Below are 10890 nucleotides of genomic sequence, written 5' to 3'. Positions count from 1 at the left end.
GTGGTGTTGAGTGATGGGAACACCTGGAGCGTCCCCGCGCACGGTGCTCTTAACCGTCCCGTCCCTACCAGCCCCGCTTCACTGAGGGCGTACGGACTTTTGCGTTGTAACCACCTGAATTATGTACGTCTGCAGCTCAGAGTTGCTGCAGAAGGGACGGTGGCACTTCTGGATGTTTCCTTAAACTTTTGACTCGTCTGTTCAGCAAACGCTTTAAACCAAGTTGTTCTTGGGAGGGGTTCCAGCGGAGCCGATGAGGCTGCCCCAAGGATGGCATGGAAACAGCGTGCTTTTAAAGGCACTTCATCGTTCCCTTTTGTATTTGGGAAGAGAAAGCCAGCAGTCTGCGTGCTTCTCTGGTGCCTTTATTTGGCCAGGCTGAGTGTTCAAAGGGAATATGTCTCGGCTGGAAAAACAGACTCCGTTTTGCACAGACAAAGAAAAGCTTTTACAAATAGTTCAGCCTTATAGCAAAAGGAAAGCAAAGCCTGCACACCTTTTTCAGAAGTCGCTGTTAAAACATCCAGGGAGGGTCAACCATTTGGGTATTTGTCTCTCTGTTCTGTTCCAGTTCTTGTTTCCAAACCTTGGGAGTCATCCCATCCTGAGCTTTACCACAACTATTCCATTTCCTTCAAGTTACGTGGATTTTGTTGAAGTATTCCCTTATGAAAAGACATTTGTTCTCTCTCTACTCCTCACTTTGTCCATCTGCTTACAGAATAGCATGAGGACAGAGATTCTAGTTAGCAGGAATTACATTTGCATCTGATGTCAATGCCTGTAGCTGCCTATGGGCTGAGCAGGGAGCAGTGAGGAGTGGTTCATATGGTGTCACTGGGGCCACTCTAGACATGTCAAGAAAAATAAATGGGCTTTGACAATTGGAAGGAAGCAAAAAAAAAAAAAAAAGAAAAGAAAAGCAGTCTTGTTATGCTCTAAATCAACAACATGATTAAAACTAGCGCCGCGTTTGAGGCCTTGACCTCAGTTATTTTACCCTTTCTCGTGTAAGGAAGTACCCTTGGGCCATTGACTGATTCTCTATAGAATGGGTTATAGATCTCCGACATATCTTATTTCTGGCTGTGGCCCTGAACATAATTCTTTGTTTACAGCAGCCTCTGAGAAAGTGATGTGAACATGTAGAAGTTTTATGTAAAAAATCAAAAACCTAAAGCATTCCTTTCCAATCAGCTTAGTAAAATGTGTTCTCCATTGGTGGATAGAAAGAGCGGCTACAGGAATATGCTATAGTAAATTACTTCTATACATACCTTTATATATGGGGCAGTTATTGTCAGTACTCTGCTGTGGCTGACTAGCCCCTAACCAGACCTACTAAAGACAGTGAAGTCCTTTGCTTTTTATGGTGCTCTTGAGCTCCCTCCTGCCTCTGTTCTATGAAAACTCATCATGAATGAAATGGTCTGCAGCATTTTGGTGCCATCTCACTGCGGTGCACCAGTGGGATCACCTGGGTACTCAACAGTTCAGTGTTGGAATCCTAAGGGAGGATAGGGGAGTGCCTGGCTCATCTGCTGAGTGTACCCATGGCTTCCAGCATGCAGGTTAGCACTGTGTGACCAGCACTGGAGAGCATTTACTTCATCCTTTTAAAATACTGGTTAAAATTCTGTAGTGTGGAAGGCCTGGAAAAGGTGGCACTGGCAATAAGCAGTGAGGATAAATGAGCAGATCCGGGCCCCCGGGTGGTATGAACTGATCACACTGGAGCTGCCTGGATTTGCACCACCTTGAAGATCTCAGCTGTGTGTTTACATGAACATTTAAGGTTCCTTCTCTCCCAAAAAGTAGCTTTTCAGAAGTGTGTTTTGGCAGTGATTAAGTGGTGATGGCACATTCGGGTTGGTCTGCTCATCTGTTGTATTTTTTAAACGGCTGTTACTCACAAACATTTGAGCACATGTTTAACAGTACAAAATGATGGTACCAACAACAGCACAAAGGCTTCTATGGAGTCCCGCTGCTCCTCTCTGCCAGCTCTGTTTTCAGGTTTACATTATGGCTGCAGACGGGTTTTGTTTGGCCAAACGCTTAGGACTGCAACATGACATTGTGTCCTCAGAGACATTCCTTGTCTTTTCTGAAGACTGTGAGAGTGCTGCGCTGTGTCTGTAGAAGAGACAGGATGTCTCTGGATATCCATGTACTGCTCACCGACCTCTGATCTGTGCTATGCACAGACGGAGGGAATAAATGGAAAACTCCACAGACCCCTCCTTCCATTCAGTGAGTGCCAGGTGGGCAGGGACACACAGACACTGTGCGCTGTGCTTTGCATAGGGCGGCCAAGAGCAGCAGAGCCAGGACCAGGGCCTGTACTGTACTGGGCTGTGACCACATACAGTGGGGCAAACAGCCTGAAAACCTGGGTGCTGCTTCCCAGAGGTGCCAGGAGAGCAATTGCTGTGTTTGGACGATTCACCACAGCACCATTTCCCTGTGGTACCGTCGGGCAGGAGAGCCACAACTGCATATTTGTGGGCAGCATCCCCGCTCCTTCCAGGCCCACGGACACTGCCTTCCTAAGCCAAGCACCCCTGGCTTCTAAAACTGATGTCAGGAAAGTCTCCATACACAGTTGCTGCTTCACTTCCACCTGCCTGTGCTCACTGCAGCCTCTGCAGAATTCAGAGCTCATTAGTGCTGCAGCCAGGTTATCATCTCAGCCAGGTGGAAGAGATCATCAACCTTTTTTTTAATCAGCTTTAGAAGTGGGTGTAGTTGATCCAAGAACAAAAAGCATTCACTGACTGCTAAATCCAATTGGCCGTGGGTGACTGATTGCTTTAAGCTTTCTTAATTGATTGACTGTGGGATTTCTGTGAAGGAGTTATTCTGGCACAAAGTCCACACAACTGTTTCAATTCTGGGAATAACTTGCAAGTTGAGTATTAAACCTGTGGTTGAGTTCAATGGTGCTGTGCATTCGAGCAGATGAGAGCTGTGCTGGATTAGAGTGGGTGTCTTTTCCTCTTGCTTAGTAACAATGATGAGAGGAATAAGATTATGGATTCCTAGAGAAGACTTTGAGGAAATCTTCCTCAGTGAAAGGCTCCTGTGCTATCTCCTGGTAGCATATGGTGATGGCGTTGGGGCTGTGCTGACTGCACTGTGTGACGCGGGGTATCGAGCTGAGAAGGAAGGGCTGGGAAGGGGTGCACTGGGAGTGCTGCAGGGTCACGTGTGGTGCCCATCACTTCTGGTGTGAGGATGCTGATGGTAAATAAGGAGAAGTCACTTGTGTTAGCCGTGCCCTGCAGACACATGCAGCTGCCTGCCCTACTGCTAATATATGAAGCGCTCTACAGAGATAAACAGTTCAGGGCTTGAATTCAGAAGCACAGAGGACAGCTTTCAGATAAAGTATTGCATTTTCTTGGATTTATTTATTAATTTTCCTGTATGTGCCCATCAGAAATCTCCTGGTTGCTGTGTTTTGTCCAAGACTACGTGGGTTTGTGACTTCACTCACAGGAGAACAGTTGGGCAGTGCTACAGTAGTCAGTGCTTTGCCACATAGAAAATTATACACTCAGTTTCCTACCACTACCAGTTAAGTTTCTCAGAAGAAAACTCCCTCGATTGCTCTGCAGAGAGAATTCAAGAACTTCCCATGAGCTCTCAGGGAGAATTCATCCCCTAACATGAGAGCTGCTTTGGGGTGGCATGGAGATGGGTTTCTCATTCAGTATGGAACCTTTGCCTACTGTGTTAGAGGGTGATGTTATTCTTTTAGTTATAACTTCTGTCGTTATTTGTAAATAGTTCCTCAGTCACTGCACCTTCACATCACCTACCCCTAAGGTATCTTTAAGTGAATCATCTTGCAAGCATGTAGCCCCTCTATAAGATACCTGTGTATTTTGGGTCATGGATGAAATCACTGCTTGTAACAATTACAGCTGTTACAAGATTTGGTCGATAACTTGATTTCTCAGAGACTGCTTTTTATTTGTTCATAGGGCTAGTTTGATTAAGGAGAAAAGATGAACGCTCCACTGACACTGCATCATTCTTCTACTCTGACTTCAGCTACGTTGTTTTTGCTTGTATCTAGGGTAAATGCAACTAGTTGCCTTCAGCACTGCCTTTGCAGGGTGAATTGGCCACTAATGGTCAATGTGTAGCCGGGCTTTTCCAGCTGCATGAATTACCCCGGGTGTAACCCACCTGCTGCACATCTCACTGAAGTGCCAGCTACAGCTGCAGCCTCTCTGGCCGGGAGCAGAGGGATGTGTTGTTTTTTTTTTTTAGGTTGTAGTTTGCATGTTATAAAATGATACTGTCTGCATTCCCTCCTCCTAAAGTTGTTTGTTGTCAAACACTGAGCCAACTGAAACAAGCTTTTGTTGTTTGCAGTGGTGGAGAAAAAGCTCAACAGAGTGATTTGTCTTCCAGAAGTACATATGGTCAATTTTGGGCCACGTTCAGATTTGTAGGGCGTTGATCAAAGAAACCAGATAAAGAAATAAATAAAGCGAGGGCCTTGTCTCAGCTGCCAGCAGAGTCACTGGTGTGCTCTGCAGGTTTTATTGAAATTCTCCTCTCCCAAGAAATCTGTGGCAGCAGCTGTTAGCAGCTCAGGCAGCTCAGTGCTTGTGGCTTCCCCGCATCCCAAGGCACGGGCCAGTTTTGTGGCACCGAGCCTTGTTTTCCTGCTGGCATACAAACCTTGTGTCCATCTACCCTTTTCATTGTTGGTTCTAATTTTTATTTGCTGTTGAACAGGCTTATGTCAATGCTAAGCCTTTTCTGCTTGTATTAAAAAGGGATTTCCACAGACTTACGAGCTTACCTTTTTGAATCAGAATGACAAGTTAGTTTATCTCATAATCTTTAAAATCTCATTATTAGCAGGAACAACATATGGACTCTTAAATTGAGCAACTGGAGGTCCTATTTGTGGACAAATTGTGTCCATAGTGATGCCTGGGTCTGTGCAGAAAAGCATGCCTCCTCCATATGTAACGCTGTGAATTAGCATTTATCCCCGTGGATGAGGTGAACTGCAGTTGTGTGTTTACCTGGGGCAGTACTGGGCTGGGGTGAGCCAAGCTGCATTGCTTCATCTGTTCCATTTGGTGCCTTTTTCTTTTCTCGTTGGTCTCTGTGTTGCATTCTGGGGCTTCGGTTCAAGTGAAATGCAGCTGAAGAAGCCAAGTTTCAGCTGTGTTCATTTGCGGATGGCATATGATATATACGCTGTTGCTCTTTTTGTTTATATATCATTTCATAAAGCAAAGCGGATTGTTTTAATGGATTTGCTGAAGAGTGCAGCCAAGCATTCAGCTCTTGAACTGTCCTCTTTGATGCATCGCTGTTTGAAACCCAGTGTGTGACTGGGCAACTGAGTTGCCTGGGACTTTTTTATGTTGCCTCAATCAATCAAACCTTCCCAGCAAGAAACCATTACTTATAGAAAAGGCAACAACAACAAAAAAAGCTGTTCATATTCCAAGGGCCAGATTTCTGTAAGTGCAAAGCAGCCTTAAAGATGGTTTAAGAAGTCAGCTGGGGTTTGCCTGGTATTGAATAGCACAAAGCTGGTGTGGTTTGTCTTCCAGAGCTTGGGCTCAGCCCCAGCTTGGCAAGAAGGTACGGATCTGCACTGCCCTGGGGAGCTGCACTGCGCCCTGCACTGCAGCAGCTCTGCCTGGAAGCAAAGGGAGGTGGCTGGGCAGAGCAGAGCACAGCAGGGAAACGGCAGCTGAGGAAGAGGAGGTGAAAAGGAGGAGAGGAGCTACGTGTAATATAAGGCTGTCGAAAAGAGAACTGTTTCAAAGAGAACTTGCTCGATTGTGTAGTTGTCATTGGGAAAAATGAAGTCATTAACAATATTCAGTCTGCTCTAATGAATTAAAAGCACACACAACTATATTTACTACTGTAAGAGAACTGTTCTGTCATGTCCTGAACTGCTGATTGAGCACCTGGTGAGGAGGTGGCTGGCCTGGGGAACACAGGTGCAGCAATTCACCTGTGCTCCCATGTGACGAAGTGGGCCCAGGGTGCAACACTCCCTGGGCTCATATAAGGGCTGACCTCTGAACGGAGAACATCTCCTGGACAAAGGCTGCTTCTAAAGGAGCGTTTTGTGGCCAGAGACTTTCATCACTAGTTGGGTGAGTCAACCTTTTCTTATATGTGTGATTAATTTTTCTAATGACACGCTGCCTGGTATCGTAAAGAACTTACCAGAAGCAGTCTTGCTGCTTCCAAGGACCAACAGGTAATTATTGAAGCAAACAGTAAGCTAAGAATGTGCAGTCTGTTGTGTGTAAAGAGTTCAGAATGTGGATAATGGCCCTGAGAAGTCCCTGGATGTGACCTGAGATGCAGGGCAGATGTTTGTAATGCATTACATACGTTCCTCCATGCACATCTGATTTGGGGCTGGCAGTCTGTGTGCTATTTCATTGGATTTGTATATTTAAAAGGACCCAGCTCTTTCCTGACTGAAGATGAAGAGATTACTTTTTATCTTTGTTTTAATTGGACATGAATAAAACAGTTTTCTGACAAAGCCACCAATCCAAACATTTTTCTTTCTATTACTTCTCAGAGAACAAATATTTTTAAGGCTTCAGACGGCTCTGCAAGCCAAAGGTCAGAACGAGGAAACTAGAAAAGGTGGGACATACAGGGGAAAATTGTGGTGAAAAAGAATGGCAGAATACTGGCTGGGAAATGCAATAATAGATATTATTGGTTTCTGGGTAGGCTGAAGGGGCTGTGCCCTTGGCTTGTGTTAATTGGCCTAACTTCACTAAACCTGGTAGAGGATTGATCCACAGCTGCTGTAATCCTCAAGTTAAATCCCAGCCCCACTGGGATTTTCCTCATTGCCTTCAAAGAGGAGGGATTTCAACCTGCCTGTTTTGTTATCCAATTGCCTAGCGAAGCTCCTAGCAGCAAGGAGTTCAGCCTTAGCACCATTCCCCTGCAGGAGACATGGCTTCAGGCTGCTTTATCAACCAGAGATACTGAGCTAGCTTTTTGGAAAATGGACAAAAATCCTTTGAATAAGACTGTCTCATTTTGGTAATCCATGTTTTTCCAAAGGTATTATCCCAAAGTGCAAAACTGCCAACTTTTCTAATCCAAGCCAGGTGAAAAATTCAGGTTTTCACTTCATTCCTAATAAGGGCTTTGAGACAATGGAGAGTTTTGTTCCATGTAGTCGTGGCAGACCACTGAGCTATTGCTAAGCAAACACAGGAGCGTGTGCAGCAATCTCATTTTTACCACGTGGCACATGTGAAAAGCAAGCATCAATCCTTGCTTATCACGGGGTAGGTTCACAGAAGACAAAGGCTGTAAGTCATGAAATGGGCTGTCTGATTCTTTTGGGTCTAATGAGAGCTACTGGTAAGAACAAGTACAGCCCCAAGCTGGAATAGATCTCCACCTGATGGAGTCAATCACATGGTGATTCAGAACTGAAATCTCAGAGCTACCACAGGGCAGGCCATGCAAATTCTAAAGAACAGGAAAATAGTGTAGGTAAGCTCCTATTTTTCCTTCCTTCACTTTTTTATTTTTAAGTTCAGAACTATGGAACCATCAGAAAGCTGCGTTTGGATTTGTTTTACTGGTTTCAAACATTGTCTCATCTTTTTATTTAACTGTATGGAGGTGTAATTTACGTATACAGAATATTGACGCACTCCTAATGATCTTATTTATGTGTGGTGAATTTATGGTACTGAATTCAACATCCCTTAGGAGTAAACTGTTCTCTCTTCCTCGGATTATGAATGAAATAGTGTAAGAAACATCAGAATCCCACTGTCAACACCGTGTGTACACACAAAGCCAAGACAAACTCCCCACACAGCACAGCAAACATCTGAGCACCAGGTTTGGGAAGTAGAAAAGGAAGGGCAGTGCACAAAGCTCAAAGATAAGGACGTTCACAGTGAGGACAAATTTGATTGTTTTGAGAATTCTTCCTGAGAACTTTTTTATTTTCTGTTGTTTAGGAGAGGGTCTCTGGGGAGAGAATGGCTCTTTTTTTGTCTCTTTAAGTGCTGTTATCAGAATACTTTCCTCTGGGGGATGGCGTGTTCATAAGTTGAATAGTAGCTTTTGGGAGGGCTTCACTTTTTTTCTTCTCAACAGCAAGCCAGAAGAGTAACTGCTATGTCAGAACTGTGGTGTTTTAAAGGCTTCCATAAGGCGATGTGGTTTTTTCTGCATTCCTCATATTTTCTCTGTCCTCTGCTGATGAATCTTTTCCCTGAAATTCTTGCTTTTTGCAACTGTGGTCTGCTCAGCTTCACCTTTAGTTTCTGTTTTATTCCCCCCTTTCTCCTGTAATGGCTCTGTAACTAAATTTTTATTCCTTTCTTGGTCAGGTTGCTGCCAATCACAGGCAGTGGTGATCTGAGAGCTGTAGTATTTCATTCTGGTTGTTTTCTGTAATTGTATGGCAAATGCAGCCTGTCTCTTTATTTTATGATAAGTGTTCAGTAGTTCACAGCCATCATTATCCAAAAGCCCACTATAGACTTCATGATACTGGCAGTGTTCCTGCAGCAGTGCTGCTCACAGAGCAGAGGGAGGTCAGGGCTCGTGTCTCCATTTTCCAGCCCCAGCCATGCCAGGTGGGCAGGGTATGTGCTGGGGTAGCCTCTGGCAGGAAAGTGGGGCAAACAGTTACTGTGGGGGTTGGCTGGGCTTGTGTTTTGGGGGTCTGCTTTCCTTTTGGTCAGCTTGACAGAGAAAAAAGGCTCTCATTTCAAGCCACGTCTCTTCTTAAAGTTCTCAGATGAGTAATTGGTTGTGAGGGTTGTTTGGTGGCTGCTGTTTTGTGTTTGGCTATTTAAAAAGAAAAGCTTTTAGAGATATCAGAGCGATGTGTTCAGACCTAACATTTTTTAGTTTTGCTTATGTTGTCAAAGTCACAGCAAACCTCAGGCTGTGGGTAGGTGGGCTGAGCACATCCAGTTTCAGTTAGGGGTTGGTAGTGAAGGGCACTGTGGGGAGGTTGGCTGTGTAACAGGAGTGTCTGTGCATCAGGTGAACAGGAGGGCTGAGGAGCCATTCCTCATGATGTAATGTCAATGCTCTCTCTTTTCTATCATCCCACTGAACTGCCTCTCTTCTTGGGGCCAGCTGCAGCCTGGTAGCTGCTTAGGGTCTTTTTGCTGTAATTTAACATATGTTAACATCACAAGTCCTGACAGCAAATGCAGACAACTGTGGACATTACAAAGAACTACAAGGCACAATTCTACTACAGGTGCAAAGAGTGGAAGCCATCCAATATCGAATTGCTAAAGACTTTCAGAAGGGTGAGCAATGAGTTGAGAGGCTGTAACAGGAGAATAGCTGGGCACGCTGATGCCTCCTGTTAGCTGGATCTTGAGAAATAGATCACCAAATGCTGCAAAGGCTGCAGCAGCTATCAGTGCTAGCAAATAGCTGAAGCCCACTTAATTTGGGCCAGCTTAAAGGAGCTGGAGAATTCCATCATATCATGACATGGCTTTGCACTGCGCAGGCACTCCATAAATCTGCAGGGCTCACTCCTTCTTATCTGGATTGCAACGTAGTTATTAAACAAATTGTAAGTCCATTTCATATCCTTTTTAATACTTTGATAACTGCACAATATAAGGCTTAATAAAAGCTGAATGCTCCAAAATTGCTCTTAGAACTGAAAATATGACTACATCAAAAGACTTTGCAAGGGCAGGATTTTAATGGCTGAATAATACGCTGAAACGGAGCAGTAATTTCTTCTCGAATGCTGGGATGAATTATTTATGCTTTGACAACATTATATGTCTCTAAAGCAGCTTTTAGTTATTTGCCTATTTGAGGACACAGCTGATCCTGCTGCCCGCTCTTGTAATTACATTAACCTCTTGACACTACATGACAAGCTTTTCCTGTGAACTGCGATCAATAGCCCATAACTGCTACCTATTTAATAGGGCCGTGGTTACACTTCAGTTCAGATATAATTAGCTCTTTTCCCCCTTCCTCTTTTAACGTAGTGTGGAAAAAGCCCCATGTTGTTTAAACTAAAAAAAATAATAATAATAACGCACACAACAAAATAAAGGCTGTTAGGGAAAAGAATAAAAGCATTCAGATCAGTGAATGGGCGGGTAATGTGTTCCCTCAGCCCCTGCTCAGAAATGTACAGCCCTTCCATTAGTCCACATCTGCATTTAAATAGAGCTGGAAGCCAAAGCGTATGAGGACTTGTAGGAATCAATTACAGAAGTGTTGGTACAGGTGGGCAAGGCTGTGACCTGATGCAGTTGAAGCTCGCGCTCATAACGAGATAAACTGGGTTCATTTCCTCTCTTTTCACCCAGCTTTATTATAAGCAAAGCACATTGTTGCGTGCCCCTCGAGCTACTTTGTTTCAGGGATGTATTTGGATAAATACATAGAGGGCTGGAAACGAAGAAATTTGACAAACTGCATTAACGCTTTTAGATGAGCAGTGCTTTATTGCCGCTGATCTTTTTGCTGTTTGGCCCGTGCTGTAGACTTCCTGAACGCACTGATGAATATCACGTGAAAGATAAAGGTTGATCTTAGATGTGCTGCAGCAGAAATTACCTGTCCGGTAGCATATAAAACAGTTTTCTAATGCTTAATCTGTAGATGTATAGCTGTAATTATGCCAGTGGCCCAAAGAGCTGTACCGGAGTTGTAACTGGTATGTTTATATTTGCTATTGGTGAACAGCACTTTGCAATTTTGGGTGTTACACTGACAATGGAGATTTTGGGACTGGGAAGGGTTTGCTGGTTGTTTGATTTTGCTTTTTGCTCGGGGGTCGGGGGGGAGGTTAAGTTCTTTGCCACTGCTTATTTTAAAAGGAGAGGAGAAGCACTTGTA

The 10890-nt window shown here is 44.3% G+C and overlaps 1 long non-coding RNA gene and 1 other non-coding gene across 2 annotated transcripts in view; both read left to right on the top strand.

Moving 5' to 3' along the window:
• The first annotated feature begins 2068 nt into the window (after positions 1 to 2068).
• On the top strand, positions 2069 to 2175 carry MIR6574 (microRNA 6574). The gene has a single exon (NR_105441.2). It is a non-coding gene; the product is annotated as a microRNA 6574 (primary transcript).
• Positions 2176 to 5379: 3204 nt separating this feature from the next.
• Positions 5380 to 10890, top strand: part of LOC101749943 — a 282047-nt gene continuing 276536 nt past the window's right edge. The window contains exon 1 of the long non-coding RNA XR_005862193.2: positions 5380 to 6149. This is a non-coding gene — a long non-coding RNA (uncharacterized LOC101749943). The remainder of the gene's footprint in view (positions 6150 to 10890) is intronic.

This window comes from Gallus gallus, chromosome 9 (genome assembly GCF_016699485.2).
Source record: "Gallus gallus isolate bGalGal1 chromosome 9, bGalGal1.mat.broiler.GRCg7b, whole genome shotgun sequence".
Classification (NCBI taxonomy): domain Eukaryota; kingdom Metazoa; phylum Chordata; class Aves; order Galliformes; family Phasianidae; genus Gallus; species Gallus gallus.
This window is presented reverse-complemented; position numbering and strand designations above follow the sequence as displayed.